Here is a 16350-nt window from a genome sequence, read left to right as displayed (position 1 = left end):
TGTCATCCTTAGGTCGCTGGTTCGATTCCGGCTCGAAGGAGGTGATCGGAGTTTTGCTGAAGTCCCCCTACTCAACTTCCAGAAGGTTCTATCCTCCTAATCCAACGACTATGAAACATTTATTTTAATTCTATTTTCAGGTAACAAGAGAACAGCTTTTTGCCGACCACGAAACTTAATTTTACATGTCCTCTTTGTGATCGTGCAGTACTTGTGGTTCGATTTACTCAGGAGATGTGAATTAACGGCTTTCATTTTAGATCTGAATTATCTTCTAATCTTTAAGACCAGCTAGAGTTGACTGAATATTGAACAACATTCCTCAACCCCACCTCCCCTACACTTTTTCAGTACCGTGAATAATTTACACTAGGCATTTCAGGGTTCAAGGAGAAATACTGTAGAAAGGCTGTTTTTTTTTGAAAGGATGTAAACAAACAATCAGCAATGCCAAAGGCTAAATATGTATGGAAATGTTCCTTCATTCATAAGAAAGAAATACTAATTCTTGTAGAACGTGACTATTTTTTGGAGGACAGTTGGGCGTTGTAAATCAGGAAACTTAGAAAACATGTTTGATCAAGTATTCTATTTCTACTTCTAGGAGTTTATCATTCATATATCAAAAAAGGAAATAAGCCAAAATATGTTCATCTGTGGGAGATTTGTATTATTTATACTTTTACATATGTTTTTCAAAATATGCCATGTGTATGCATTACATTTTTTTTTAAAAAAAGTGGTTTAATAATACAAAATGAAGTTTAAAAAGACTCTGTGCCACTATGGAAGACAGTTTGGCAGTTTCCTACAAAACTAAATCACTTACCATGCAATCCAAGAATCAGGTTCCTAGGCACTTACCCAAATGAGCTGAAAACTTATGTCTACACGAAAACCTGCCTGCAAATGTTTATGGAAGCTTTATTTATAATTGCCAAAACTTGGAAGCAATAAAGATGTCCTTCAATAGGTGAATAGATAAATAAACTGTGGTATATCCATACAATGCAATATTATTTAGCACTAAGAAGAAATGAGCTATCAAGCCATGAAATGATATGGAGGAACTTTAAATGCATATTACTAAGTGAAAGAAGCCAATCTGAAAAGGTTACCTACTGTATGATTCCAAATACATGGCATTCTGAAAAAGGCAAAACTATGGAGACAGTAAAAAGCTTAGAAGTTGCCAGGAGTTAGAGGGGTGTATTGGCAGAGCATGGAGAATTTTTAGGCAGGGAAACCATCCTGTATGACATCGTAATGGTGGATATATGTCATTACACTTTTGTCAAAACCCACAGAATGTATGACACAAAGAGTAAACCCTAATGTAAACTACAGACTTTAGTTGATAATGATGTATCAACATTGGTTCATTCATGGTAACAAATGTATCCACTACTGCCGGATGTTGATGTTAGGGATCCTGTGGGGAATGGGGGGAGGAAAGAGGGTATGTAGGAACTCTCTGTGTGTACTTTTCACTCAATTTTGCTATACACGTATAACTTCTTGTCTTAGTCAGTTCAGGAAGCTAGAACAAAAATACTGTAGACTTGGTGGCTTAAACCTAACATTTATTGCTCACTGTCTGGAGGCTGAGAAGTTCAAGATCAAGATGCCAGCAGATGTGGTGTCTGATGAGGACCTGCTCTGCTTGTAGACAGTCACCTTCCTGGCTTGTAGACAGCTGCCTTCTCTCTGTATCCTCACATGGCCGAGAGAGAAGTCATCTCTCTCCTGCCTCTTCTTAAAGGGCTGTAATCCCATTTATGAGGCCTCCACCCTCATGACCTAATTACTTCCCAGAGGCCCCACCTCCAAATACTATCACATTGAGGATTAGGGCTTCAACATATGAATCTTAAGGGAGAGGGGGACACATAAAAATTCAGCCCATAGCACTGATCTAAAAAAATTAATTTAAAAAAATCCAGTGACTTAGTAATTCACAGTTTAGTTGAAGTCACAAAATATATAATGCTGTTGATTGTGTTGGTATAGTGATACTACTAGTGAATAGTGATACTACTAGTGATACTACTAGTATTGCTAGTGATGCTACTAGTGATACTACAAATAGTGATACTACTAGTAAACATTTGCAGAATAATATCGGAGCACATTCAGGACAATGAAATGGAGTGATCAGAATGGAGGTGAAGGACAACCAGAGAGAGCTTTCTTAAGTTGAGTTTTGAGCTAGAATTTGACAGAAATATTGATTAAGTGGGTGAGGCATATTTTAGGTATGAGTGTGTAGTGGAATGACGAAAGTTGGTAAGAGTGGCAGATGTGTCAGGAGGGGTGGCAGGAAGAGTGCCAGAGAAGAATAGGGGAGAGGATGTGGCAGGAGTGACAGAATGTGGATGGAGGAGTAGCAGAGGATGTCTAGAGGAACAAGAGGAGGGATGACAAGGGGACAGAGGGAAGGATGGGGTTCAGGAACAGTCTGGTGGCAGCAGAGGTGATGGGGGCAGACAAAGGGCAGGGAGTGGTGAGTGGCTTGAGTGAATGGTGACAGAAGCAAGCATCATTCCATCAACAAGGAGGTGGAATTGACTAGAACTAAGGGCCAGTGAGGGTGCTACACACAAATGAGGCAAAGGAGTAAAACAATACAAATGAAAACACTCCAAGTTGGAGCTCTAGAGAACCTGGGAAATGCTAGTGTCATTGGTGATGTGGAGAACGCTAGAAAAGGGTCTGATTGGGGAGGAGCTGAGTGGGAGACGGGAGGGAGAGGATTTCAGGCTAACTCTCTTTTGAATGGAGATGATGGCCTAACAGGAGCCATTCTCTGGGCAGCTGAAAATATACAACTACAGAGATTAGGTTTCTGGGAGTCATTAGGGGGAGATGAATGGAAATACAAAAGTTAAATGAATCTTGGGGTAATGCACAGAGTCAAATTTCAGGAAAAAGGAAAAGCAAACATTGAAGAAGACAGAACGATTGCCCTGTGAAGAAAAGGACAGTGATAGGGGAATAATACAAAGAGGGAATTTTATAGAAGTATCAGCAATGTCCAGTTTATCCACAAGTATAGAGGCTCCTTACACCCTCCCCCCCAAAAAACCACTGGGAGCAAAGCAAGCCTGATCTCTCAATTTCTTAGGGAGGTATGGCCTCTTGTGTGAAGACCTCAAGGGCTCAAACAATTTCTTGGTGAGAGGCAGATGAAAAGGAAGCGAACTCGTCTGGAGGAGTCATCCAAGTGAAACCGGAGGGGCCCTGAGAGGACACAGAAGTGGATTTTGAATGAGGAAGGGGGGAAGACATAAAATGGAAGGCAGAATCAAAGAGTGGCATGAAAAATCCCAAGCCCTTGGTTCTTGCACAGAGTCCTATTTCTGTGCTCCGGTTCTTTCATGCATTCCTCATGACACTGCAGGGACATTCTCTGCCTCCTTGAGGGAGCTGCCTGGCCAAATCCATGAGTACTAGAGTAAACAGCAGAGGCTGGAAGGGCTGGAAAAGCAGTGGGACAACCCTTCTGAGAGGACCCACTAAACAGACCCTGAGAGTGCCCCACTCCTCGTCAACACACTGAGTTAAGTTCTGCAGGGGTATTGTAGTTGGGTGATGTAGAGACCTGGACAGTCTCTAAGATAAGTAGATTCGCTTGGATGGGACAGGGGAGTGGCTAATCCAACAACATTCACAGCACACCCCCCGGGGCCCCTTGCACAGAATCAGTCAAGAATCAGCTCTGAAGTGTTTTGAAATCACAAACCCACCTGCAAAATCAAATTCAAAATAACTATTTACCTGCCCCATCCCACCCCCATGAGGCAATGATGATTGAATGAGTGCTTGAAGCCCAGTGTTGGTTTCTGGATTCATTCATTCATTCATTCATTCACTCATTCCTTCACCATATTCAGTTACAAAAGTAATGTGATTAAAACCAAAATCCGGTCTGTGTAGGTTATTCCGCGAGCACAGAGCTGCAGCTCCTAAACCACGGTCCGCAGCAGGCTGATGGCCCCGGAGCAGTTTCTGGGAAGCCTTCTTGACCAGAGTATGCCTAAACCACATCATGAAATGATTCAGTGTGAGCGAGAGTTTTAGAACAGGAGGACGGAAAGCATTCCCCATTGCGGTAACACAAAAGCTCTGCAAAAGCTGGAACATAGGGCAAGTTAACTGCAAACAGCAAGCCTGGGCAAGGAGCGCCAGGAGGAGAGTGAAGAACTTTAAGACTGACGTGGTTTACTTTCCAACTTGTAGAGAAATCACAGAAGAACTGATGTGCGGTGATCGGAAAGAATTCGAATGTTCTCTACACACATGCCTTAAAACTCCTTTTCTAAAGAGGACCGGAGTACTTTGGGTTTGAAGCTGGACTAAAACACACCGTTGGCAGTGGTGGGATTCGAACCCACGCCCCCGAAGAGACTGGAGCCTAAATCCAGCGCCTTAGACCGCTCGGCCACACTACCGCGTGTGAGAAGTCGTCCTCTCATTTCTGAGTTTACCCCAGCGCACCGACTCAAAATTGTGACTTTTCTTTACCGTTAGTGGGGTTCCCCGGAGCGTATCCATTCGTCTCTACGGATGTGAACAAACCCGGGACGAGGAGGAATCATCGCATTCTCACACGCCTGGGAAGCGAGCTAAAAGGTTGTCAATGATTATTAAAGTGAACGTCCTTGGAAAACGACTACGTTTTCTTTAATGTAAGTCAATAACATGCAAAAAGAAAAAAAATCCCACTGGCGACTTATCGCAAGTGCTTAGAGAAGACTGAACGAGGAGCTCCTTGCTGGGGGCGTTGGTCTATGGCTGCCAATCTCATTCACAGTGCGAACGGGGTCCGAGTTCAGATCCAATAGGAAGTGCCCTTTCCTTCACAGATCTGGCAAGCCTGTCACCGTGTTCCAAGGAGACTCCTCGTCGCCTCCTCCTGCGGGGTCGATCAGAATGGGGAGGTTGGGTCTAATTGCCGGCCTCCTGGTCAGTAACTACAGCACTGTTGTAGCCCCTGAACCATTTCCCCTATATAGGGACCAGAGGGACTCCAGAGGGAGGCTGCGTTCCGAGAGCACCCCCAGCCCAGAAAGGGTGGCTCCCGGCGCCACAAGCTCCATACCGTTTCTTTCGAAAGGAGTAGACAGAAAGTCAGGAAAAAGTTTCAGAAGTGGTAGCTGCGGTCTCCCCCACCCAAAATGGGATCTCGTACCTGTCAGTGAACTCTACTGGGCGCAAAGCCCTGGATTATAGGTTTATGTTCTTCTCATTGGCCATGCCTGGGTCTCTGGATCCAGAAATTCTCCTAGGAGTCTAATTAAAGCTTCCTAACTTCAGGTGCCCCCTCCTCCCCGCCTCGATCATTTAAAAAACCACACCCCCTCTTGCCTCCCCTTGTCCAGGGGCTCTCCGAGGGCCTTCCCCAGGCACCGGGGGCCTGAGCTGCCGGGGTCGGGGTGCGTAGAGAGAGACAAAGTTGTTATTCACTGGATCTTCACGAGGCGAAGGTCCTGCTAGATCCGAGTCATCGCTGCCAGCGGTAGGGCAATGAACATAAAAGAAGTTCTAGAAAAGCTGCCTGGAAAAAGGGCTTGGGGAGCTCCGGATGAACGTGGGACTGAGGACAGGAGAAGCCTGGGGCTGGCGGAGGGAGGGGCCCAGAGGGTCCGAGGCCGGAGGCAGGCTCTTCTTGGACACCCCATTCGCACCCCATCCCGCCAGTCCCCGCCGCCCCCTGGGTCGGGTCCCCCGACCCCCACCACCAAGACACACAACGCCTCTCCTACGCCGTGTTGTGCGTCTTTTGGTCACTCCTTTTCGCCCTGTGGTCTCCTTCCTCCAGTCCCAGTTCACGGGCAATCTGAGCTCCCTGGGGGGAGCCGGGTGTCCGCTCGTTGGCTCCAGTCAAGTTCTCTTTCTCTCCAGAAGCTACTGGAGTCAGGCGCACTTGGAGGTGGCCAGGAGCGAGGGCCAGTGTAGGTACCACCGAGTCTAGCGGAAGGGTTCAACGTGTAGCTTCTATGCCTACATCACTGGAGGAGGAGGGATTCAAACCACTGTTGCGGCCCCTTTGGCTGAAGTCTATGGCTTCTAAGAAATTTCACTTTATATTTTCACGCTTTTTCAGCATCCTCGGAAAAAAAGCGAGTGTGAGCTTACTGTCTTCAGCACTTCACGCAAGTCTTTGTCACAGTCCACAGCAGTGGAAAGACTGATGTTGATCTTAGGTTGGAGGGAACCTACAAATCATGTGCAACCATCTTAGTGTGTGAGATGAGGAAGCACCAATTTGAAAGGGAGAAAAGGGCCCGGGGGTCTTTATCATTTGAAAGGATGTGGGGAGCGGGTAGAGGGGAGAGAACAAATATTTAGAATACCTATTGAACTATGATGCCCCATACTGAGCCAGACAAGAGACTCACAGTAGATGGGTAGGTCAGGGGAAACCTCAATATGAGGCTTTTGATGAGACCTCCAAATGAGATTATATGGTCACATTTGTCTCTGTGTGTTAGTGCTCATTTGGTAAACATACACATTTAAATAAACTGCAGTTTCAGTAACTATATTTTGACTTCTTTTTAAAAAATATGGAGATTCTCATAAGATAGAAGTGCCCTGAGCCCTTCTTCATCATTTTTAGCGCTTTATTAAGAAATAAAAGGAGCCAGTCAACAGGAAAGAACTGTTGTCATTACAGCAGAGTTCCCTTTGATCCTGGGATGTCACGTGTTCAGGTTCCCTAAACAGACAGACTTCAAAGCACTTTCTTATCAGGAAAGACTCAGGGACTCATGTCCCTGAGTAAGTGAAGTTCCTTTACTAACCAGTGTGCATGGCTTCCCCTATTCAAAATCACTGGATGTTGCCTGAGCGCTCATTGCCTGCCTTGAATTCACTGGATCCTTCAGTGCAAGGAGGAGCCTTGCTCTATTCCCCCCAAGAAGTGGATCCTGTGTTGGATTGCATAGTTCAAACAAGAAGTGCCCAGGGACTCACAAACCAGGTGTCCTAATGGAATGCCAAGTTTGCTGCACCCATTGTCCAGTATCTGAAGCAAATAGATAAGAAACCCTTGGGGAAAATGCTGGATACAGGAATGCAATGTGTTTGTCTGACACGTGGCTATTCTTTAGTCTTCCGTGCAGAATGTTAGTATTCTAGGCTCTAGCATTCTGCAATATTGCTGGAGAATTTAACCTTGAATTTCCTGCTGTCCATATCTTATTAATAGCCCAGATGATGAAAATTTATATACAAGCAAGAAATTTACTTCAAGGCATTGACACTCAAAGTGTGGTCCAGGGGCTAGCAGCATCAGCATCTCTTGGTAACAGTAGAAAGGCAGAATCTCAGGCCTATTGAATCCAAATTTTAACAAGCTCCTCACAGGTTAGGGAATTTTGAGAAGTACTCTATGTTCTAATCTGTGTATCAAATCTATGTATCTAATGTTCTATGCTCAATTTAGGGCATTTGAAAGTTCCCTCCAGAATCTTTCTGGATCAGCAAAAGATTTGTACTGCTACATTGCAATGTAAAGCTCTGTCCCCAGCTCCAGCAGAGAGCCAATCAGGTATTGGCCTGAGGCCCCCTTCTGCATGTGCTATAAAAATCCTGCTGAAAATTAAATCCTAGTAAATAATATGCTCCTTTTGATGGATGTATCAGATAGTCCTTTCAGCATTTATTCAGCCCCTACTTAAATATTTAGCTTCTATGTGGTCTCATATGATTATCACATTGATCATCACAGTTACGCAAAGTACTGTGATGTACTTACACTGACAAGTTTTCTACAATAAATGTTCAAAGAAAAAAAGATGGGAGGGAAATCTCTTTCCTTATTTTCAACAGGAAAAATTAAGCCTCTTATTTTTAATTTGTATTTGTCCTTCCAATGTTCACTGGATTTTATGGAAGAGGTGGGACAAAGGGACTTCATGGAGCAATCTTACCAGACTGATGGCCTCTTCTAGCTTCAGGTGAAAAGAAATGCATCCCTGAACTAGGTCATGGCCAGCAGGAATGGAAAAGGGAAGGATGTGAGACATTCCTTATTATTTGTTTCTGTTCATCCTGCTGGTATTGATATCATCCTTCCCAATTCCACTCAGTCCCCATAAAAGTAAATAATCTGGCTGCTTTGGGTTTAACAAGATCAAGACTGATGTACAGTTGAATTTCTCACTTGATTTCTCTGGCCTGCCTTTCCCAGGCCCTGACTCCAGTTCCGCAAAACACCAAGTGCTCAAATTGTGGTCAGCCCCTCAGTGAACTCACAAGAGTGTTTATAATGGATTTAGGCACTAGGGGTTAGGCTAGTGGGGAGCATCTGCCAGGAGGCTTTTGGGACTGAGAAATAAGATCTCCCTTTGGCTCTTCATGGTTGCACACAACCCATTTCACATCCATCAAATAAATCTGTGCTCACCATTTGGTCAGATTTGGGGAGGTGTAGAAAATAAATGAGGTTATTATCCCTGCTTGTTGGGAGCTTGCAGTTGAGTAAAAGAAAATATCTTCTCCTCTTGTAATACATACGATATAAACCTAGAAGAATGAATACGTGTGCGTGCATGCACACGCACACACACACACACACTATGGTTAGGTGGCAACCCAAATAGTAAATGTGGCAAATATTAATAATTGGTGATTCTAGCCAAGGGATATATAGGTATTATTGTATGGTTTTTTTTCAACTTTTCTCTAGTGAGAGGCTTAATATATAAATGGACAATGGCCAGACCGTATATAACAACAGAACTCTGACCTGCAGATTGCAGCAACCAGCTCAGGAAACCAACCCATCATCTGTAGTAACCAGCTCAGGAAACCAAAACAGCCTACTATCTACAAGTCAGACTTACAAGAACTCAGACCACTATCTCTACTAATAACCCCTGTAATAATCAGCCCCAAATGGCCAGGATTTGGTTAGTAACTGAGCTTTCCTAATATTTATTCCTGTTTCCAACTTAGAACCAACCAGAGAAAGCCAATTATGCACCCCTAACCTATCACATGGGATGCCCAGCTCCTAGTGAGACTGCCTACAGCTTCCCCAAGCCAACAGCCTCAAATCAAGGCACACCTCAAGCATTCTCCTTTTTTTACTATAAAGCTTTCCTACTCCTCTGTCTGGCTTTGAGTTTTTACCAAAACTCAAGAGATGATGGCTGCTGACTCCCTTGTTACAGCCAGCTCTGCATAAATAGCTTTTGCTTGTTCTCATTTAGTTGGTCTTTGTTTATTTCAACACTAGGATAAAAATTTTGTACAATAAAAAGTTGAGGGAAAAGGGAAGAAATGAAGACAAATGAGCAGCAAACAATTAAAAATACTCCTAAGATGCATACTAGGGGTCAGGTTGTTCCTGAGAACAGGATGAGTCAGAGCACTCTGGAACATGTCCATTTTTGATGTTGCTTTCTGGGTCTAATAAACTGGTGGATAGGCTCTTGGAACCTCCAGGAGTCAGACAGGCCAACCAAAGTGAGCCATAGGCAGTGAGTGGCTGGAAGAATGAGAGAGACTATGTGAGGTCCTGGGACAACCTTCAGGGGTAGGAGATAGGCTGAATGCAGATAGGGTCTATTGGTCAAAGGTTTATTAGTCCTGATAGAGTAGTGAGCACTCTGCCCCCGCAGCCAACCTATGTCTAGGAGAGACAAAAATCATCAGGCCCATGGTTGTTGCCATGGCTTCTCTTCTTGGAATGCTCCTTTGAAGCTTTTAAATTCCTTTTAGATGCAATACAAGCATTCTGTAGTTAAAAGAGAAAAAAACAATCCATATAGGGAATAGAAGTGAGCTTGCTGAATTGTTACAGGGTGAGGATGAGAGAACAGATTGTAGGAAAAGGTAAGAGGAGCCAAGAATACCACTGGAGAATAACAAATAAAGAGAGGAGGAGAAACAGCAAGTGGGGAATGGATGAGAAATCTGCTGGAGGCACAGTTTTGACTGTTTAGCAGTTTGACTAAAGGCCAGTCTCTCTGATAATAATAATAATAAAGATGGTAATAACAATGATGATAATAATGAACCCTCATTTGCAAAACAAGGACACTTCACTCTGCAAGGTTCAATAATCATCCCAGGTGTTTTCTAACCACGATGAAGATTCTGATGCCTGTCTTTAGTCCAAAGAGATTACCATGCTGATCACCTTGGAGGTTCCTTCCACTGAAATGCCTCGTGTAGGCAAATGGGTATAGAGAGCAGACTGGTAATTCTTGGAGGCAGAGGAGCCAGTTAACACACAAAGTCTTGTAGTTCTCTTGGGGACGTGAAGGAGACTGTTTGGTGTAGAAAGACTGAAGGTTGATCACCAAGAGAGTATTGAGAGGAGTCGCTTTTGTCAAGCTATGGAAGATGTTATTACTTTCTTTGCCATGGAGAGTTGTACATGTTCATCTCACCTTAGGACAACATTGTGAGGCCTCTCCATTATGCATCCCTGAACCAAAAATATTTGCCATAAATGCTTTACTTTGTCTATCTAAATAGAGATTTCTCTTCTTTAAAAATTTGTAAGGTCTGTGGCACCATGTTTTTACATTTACGCAATGAAAATGAAAGGACATAATGAACTGTAAGCTTATAGGTTTCTTACAAACTTTACGATCTTAGACAAATGAAATCAAAAAAATGGTGCAAGAGCAAGCCTGTGGCAGGAGGGTCTAAGCAGAATTGGTTCACGTCTTCTTGGGATTGCATGAATCAGTGTTTTTTCCCAATGTTTTCATCTATGACTGTATTTGCAGTAAGAAATAAGTTCAAGATTATTCTTGGTCAAATAAATGGTTAGTTCCTGCTTACTAGCTTATATAAACAAGGTTTCTAAAAAGTGAAAACAGAACTCTTTAAAAAATTGTGTTATTTTCATACCAAAAAATCTGAAAATCTGCATATGTCCTTAAAGAAGGATTAAACTCTTCCTCTCCAACGCCCCTTTTCCCTGCTTGCTTCCACCCCTGGACCTTTGAGAGAGAGGCATTAATTTCAAAAAAGCAAACTTAAGGGTTTGGGGCTCTGGATTCAGAAAGGACAAAACCGTGGTAAATTTCTTATCTTCTTCCCTGGATTTTACCACCGTGTTAAGTGAAAGGGGTGCCCTGTAATCTCCCTACCCATCAGACACCCTCTGCATGCGCCTCTTGTTTCTCAGGTGGGTCTCCTGTTGTACCCAAATATCTGGAATTCTTATGTCTGCACCCCTTCTGGGCACCAGAGGCCCTGTCTCAGCAGAGTGTCAAGATGAGGGACGAGAAGACCGTCTGGGAGTGGCTCTCTTCAAACAGGAGTCTTTTCGAATGGTTGACAAGAGTTGGAAAGATTTCATTTTTGTAGGAGAGGATCCTGGATTTTTGCTCGCATCAAGATCTCATTTAATACTTCGAGATGCTAGGTTTACTCTGTGTATCTGTAAGGTGAGAGGCAGAGCAAAGCTTTACAGGCGAGGGCTCCATAGCTCAGGGGTTAGAGCACTGGTCTTGTAAACCAGGGGTCGCGAGTTCAAATCTCGCTGGGGCCTTCTGCTCTCTCTTTTTTTCCTTCCAGACGAGGGCTTCAACGCCAGCTGTGCTCGACAGATGTCCCTTATCCTCAATAGCACCGAGGAAGACGTTTAGGCAATCCAGATATACTTCCCTTGCTGCTCTCCAGGTCTGGATCCACCAGAGCCACTGATAAATGACTCTTTCGGCGTGAGGCTTACGTTTGCTTGGTAAACAAGAACACGCATTCCTGCCAACAGAAGGCACTCAAACGCACAAGTTTTCAGGAAACGCCAAGTGACGTGAATGAGCCTTGAGGCAAAATTATAAAATGTTTTGAGCGTGGCTCGTTGGTCTAGGGGTATGATTCTCGCTTAGGGTGCGAGAGGTCCCGGGTTCAAATCCCGGACGAGCCCTTTTTTTTTTTTTATACCTCTAATAACGTGTTTAGAGTATTTCTGTTACTACATTTTGTTTTCTCTAGTCTGCTTTGAAAAGTTGCAATGAAAGCCTCCTTAAAGATGTGAAATAGCAATGTACACACAGCCCTAAGTAAGTTATCTTTGAAGTCTGTCTGACAAAGTGTTTCCCCTATCCCCAGGGCTGGCAGGCGGGCGGGGCAGGCCGGAGAGCTGAGGATTCTCTTGCCCTCTCAGCCCATCTGTTGTGAAACGGAGATGGTAACACTTTCCCTTTCCTCGCCCACCTCCAGGGATCCCATTCAGTCAAATACAACAGCGTATGGGAAATTGCTTGGAAACTTTAAATAGTGGTAAATGTAAGGAGTGTTTTCTTTTCTCGGGAGGAACTGGGAGCTGATACATACCAACATAATCACCATTTTATAATTGTGTGATGTGTTATCCTTTAAAAGAGTTTTTACCCGTTATCACATAGTATTGTCTTTCTTTTGTTTTTCTCTTGCTCTCCCTCCCTCCTTCTTACTCTCTCTCTCTCTCTCTCTTTTTTTTTTTTTTTTAAATAACGTCTCTGTGAGGTAGGCAATGGATTCTGTTCACTCTAGCGGAGCAATAGAGTGATGAGGGAATGTAAAACTCCAAAGGCAGATTTAAAATGCTAAATTGAAAAAGCAAATGTTTTGTGGACCCTTAGCAACTTTCTTTATTGAGTGAATAACTATTACAGAAAAGAATGACTCCATTAGAAATTTCCCCTTCGTGGCAGCAGATCCGCCAACTTATCCGCACTGACACTCATATTCTATCTTCTTTCCTGTTTCAAGGCCCACCTTTCTCTTCTATTTAAGGGCAACTCCTCTCATTTCACACTAGATGAATCCCATTCCCTCTCCCCTACTCAAGGACTTGATTTCTGTAGTCAACATCCCCTTCCACAGCCTCCAAAACACACAGCGGCTATTTCTCCCAGGGTGCATGCTCATTCCCATCAGCATACAAACATAGTGTCTACAGTCTTTTATGATCATAACCAGGCTTTTGGCTCCACCATTCCACTGAAATGGCTGTCATCAAGGTCACCAACGACTTTGATGGTTCCAAATCTACCGGTCACTTCTCTTCATGTTACTTCTCAGCAGGTTAGGGGTACTACACCCCTCATTTCAGCAGCCTACTTTTTAGTCTCCTTTGCTGGCTCCTTCTTTCCTGACCTCTCAATTTTTGAATGGCCTCCTGCCCTCCTTTTTGGTTATCTGTCTGCACTCACCCATCGAATCACATGGCTTTAATATCACCCATACAGTGATGGTCTTTAAATTTATTTCACAAACCTTGACCTGGGTTTGTACATATAGTCGCCTGCTTGCCCCACGTGAGTAAATTATAGGTATCTCAAATTTAGCACGTCTCAAATAGTACTCTTGTTCTCCTGCCACTTCTCTTCCAACTGCCCTTCCACCACCGTGCATGTCTCAGGAAATAGATCCATCATTCATCCACTTCCCTCATACATTACATCCAGTCCACCAATGAACCCTGTTGGGTCTAGCTTTTCCATTTCCCAACACATTCACTGCTATTACTTGAGTCTAAACTCTCCTTCATCTTTTGCCTGGATTCCCAGAATAGCCTTCTAACTCATCTTCCTACTCCGTCTACTCCCTATTCCAGAGGGCAGCCAGAGTGATCCTATTAAAATAGAAATAAAATAATATTCTCTTCAGTTCAAAAACATCCAACAACTTCTCACACTTAGAATGAAATCCATGATCTTGCCCTTGAAAGTGTCTTTCTGATCCCAGCTCCTGCCCCCTCCTCCTTCTCACTCATTTGATTCTGGCTACGTTGGCCTTCTTACTGTTCCTCAAATACATGGACCTGTTTCCTGTTCTGGAACTTTCACTTGCTGTTTCCTCTTCCTGGAATATTATGTCCTTGGATATTTGTATAACTTCCTCTCTCATTCCTTCTGTGTTCAAATGTCACCTCTTTAGAGACATCTTACTTGACCAACCTTTCCACAGTAGCCCTCAGTTGCCACTATTCCCAAACTACTTTTTCTTCACAGTACCTATCACTACTTGACACGATTAAATATGCTTCTTTCTTTCTTTTTTTCTCCTATTAGTGTATAAGCTCCAGAAGGCCAAAGATTGTGTTATGCTTGCTGCTGTATCTTCAGCAGTTAGCACTGTGTATGATATGTGGTAGGTGATGAATGAATGAATGAATGAAGGAAGGAATGTTACCATATTCCTGGGCACACCTGCTGGTCTCCAGTAGCCACAATTAAACAGTATTTATTTCTGGCTTCTGGAGGCTCAGATTGGAATCTTCCCAAAGGAAAAAGCTATGGCAAGGGGTTTACATTACAAATGGAAAGACTTAATTGATCTTCATCGCTCTACTTTGGCCCAAGCAGCCAATTCAGGCTACTGGACTGCTTACCTATGGGCACCAGAATTAGAAATATTTATATTGATAATGGCAGGACTTTCACACACATGCTCGTGCACACACACACACTTACACACACACATATATGTATTTACTGTAGCTTTCTGTAGGCTATGTTTGATCTCTTATGACCTAATCTCCAGTGGAATTTCAACCCAGAAGGGAGAAAAGAAAGGGTAGGTCCTCTGGTCTTAAATGTGGCAAACTATATATTTAAGTAGTGAAAACACTTAACATATTTTGACTGCCAGACTGTGTACTAAACACCTTACATATATGAATTAATTTTCATAATACTTCCATGAGGTGTATTCTATTATTACCTCCATTTTACACATGAGGAAATTGAGGTACAGAGAAGATAAGCAACTTGCCTAAGGCCACACAGCTAGTAATGTGAGAACTGGAACTCTGATATTCTACCAGCAGAGTCCACCGTCCCTTCATCATCCTCCCCACATCACTGTTCTCCCTTCCTTATACTGCGTTTATTTTCTGCTTGATGATGTCTCAGGATGTTTCAAGATCACTTTGTAATGTGCGGCTTACTTTTCCAGTTTGGTCTGTGAGCATCCCGTGTGGGCAGGCATTGTGTTTTATTCATTTTTTCTGTATTCCTCAGCAGTAGAACAGTGACACTCATGTGACAAGTCCTCAAAATAGGCTCTTTGGCAGAGTGAAGAAAGGCAAAGCAAACCTTATAGGTTTATGAAATGAAAGTCCTAGCCCTTTACCTTTGGGAAACCATGGATTCAAAGGCATTATTACGATCTTGCGATGGTGTTATTGTCTTTCATTAAGAAAAACTTTGAATTATGGGACTTAAAAATATGAGAAGTCGCCAAACAGCATATCCCAGATTCTCTAGCGGTTGGGCGCGAAAGGAAGATGAAGAGACGCAGTGATTTAACGTGGCAGCAGCAGGGCAATCTTAACTGTCGGATACACACGGTTTCAAAAAGCAGATGGCAGCGGTGGGATTCGAACCCACGCCCCCGAAGAGACTGGAGCCTTAATCCAGCGCCTTAGACCGCTCGGCCACGCTACCCGCTCTGGTTATACACCTAAGCACATCTGTACCCTTCATTCTCTTCCCCTCCTCTCCTCACCCCATAGCTGATATATTTGTAGTTTTATTGGGTTCGTTGTATCTCTCTTCTTTTTCTTTTCTTCCAGGTTTATTTTACTTTCTTTCTTCTTTTAAGCCACAGTGCTTGAGATTGGTGGAAAGAGCCGTGACACCTCTCGCAGGGCGTCCCGAGAGATGGGACAACTTGTGTTGGCTCTAACGTGTACGGAGCACCTGCCCTGAGCCGGGCACAGGCTGGTCACCCGGGAAAGTTGGGGGCCTCTCCTGCCTGGGGGTGTCTCCATGGAGGGCGCCACGTGGAGAGAGCTTTTGCTACGAGAAAGACACTGAGTCTGGGGTTGTCCGGCGAGAGAGCGCCTGGATCTGCCCGGGGGAGACGGGGAAGCTTTCCGGGCGGTGAGTTCAATAGAGTCCATGGCAGGGCCAGAGACGTCCCAGCCTGGCCGAGCCCAGGACCCGGGCAGTAACGTGCCGAGGTCGGAAGAAGCCTCCCTACCCGGGCCCCGCTCTCCCGCCGGCCGCGGGCAGAGCGGTGGTTACGCGTCAAGGAGATGCCCTCCCGTGAAGGCGCATCCTCTCCTCTCCCCACGGCCACCAGATCAGCCCTCAGCCCGTGACTGTCCCTGATGAGATTGCCTCCCACCATCCGCGTAGCATCTTTGGCCTACTGCAAAGCGAAAATGTGCAGGGAAGTTATTCTCTTTGATGTCTGAAATTTTTTCCAAAAATGATCTGTAGTCTAGGAGCATCGCCTTCCAGAGTCTGGGCAAGGGAGACTGCAGTGATTTATTCATCCACTAGGTGTCACCCTATGCCCATAATTATTAAACAAGGACTTAGCCAACTGTGGACGTGGCTAAAACTTTCTTTACTAAAGTTTAGAAACCCACAGCCCACTATG

The 16350-nt window shown here is 44.2% G+C and overlaps 5 non-coding genes across 5 annotated transcripts in view; 3 read left to right on the top strand and 2 right to left on the bottom strand.

Moving 5' to 3' along the window:
- The window catches only part of TRNAY-GUA (transfer RNA tyrosine (anticodon GUA)), a 91-nt gene extending 51 nt beyond the window's left edge, over positions 1 to 40 (top strand). Inside the window, exon 2 of the tRNA in view lies at positions 5 to 40. This is a non-coding gene — a tRNA (tRNA-Tyr). The remainder of the gene's footprint in view (positions 1 to 4) is intronic.
- Positions 41 to 4369: 4329 nt separating this feature from the next.
- Positions 4370 to 4451, bottom strand: TRNAL-UAG (transfer RNA leucine (anticodon UAG)). The gene has a single exon. It is a non-coding gene; the product is annotated as a tRNA-Leu (tRNA).
- Positions 4452 to 11448: 6997 nt separating this feature from the next.
- TRNAT-UGU (transfer RNA threonine (anticodon UGU)) lies at positions 11449 to 11521 on the top strand. The gene has a single exon. It is a non-coding gene; the product is annotated as a tRNA-Thr (tRNA).
- A 306-nt stretch (positions 11522 to 11827) lies between these two features.
- Positions 11828 to 11899, top strand: TRNAP-AGG (transfer RNA proline (anticodon AGG)). The gene has a single exon. It is a non-coding gene; the product is annotated as a tRNA-Pro (tRNA).
- A 3426-nt stretch (positions 11900 to 15325) lies between these two features.
- Positions 15326 to 15407, bottom strand: TRNAL-AAG (transfer RNA leucine (anticodon AAG)). Its single transcript has one exon. It is a non-coding gene; the product is annotated as a tRNA-Leu (tRNA).
- Positions 15408 to 16350: the final 943 nt, after the last annotated feature.

This window comes from Equus przewalskii, chromosome 1, assembly GCF_037783145.1.
Source record: "Equus przewalskii isolate Varuska chromosome 1, EquPr2, whole genome shotgun sequence".
NCBI classification, from domain to species: Eukaryota; Metazoa; Chordata; class Mammalia; order Perissodactyla; family Equidae; genus Equus; species Equus przewalskii.
This window is presented reverse-complemented; position numbering and strand designations above follow the sequence as displayed.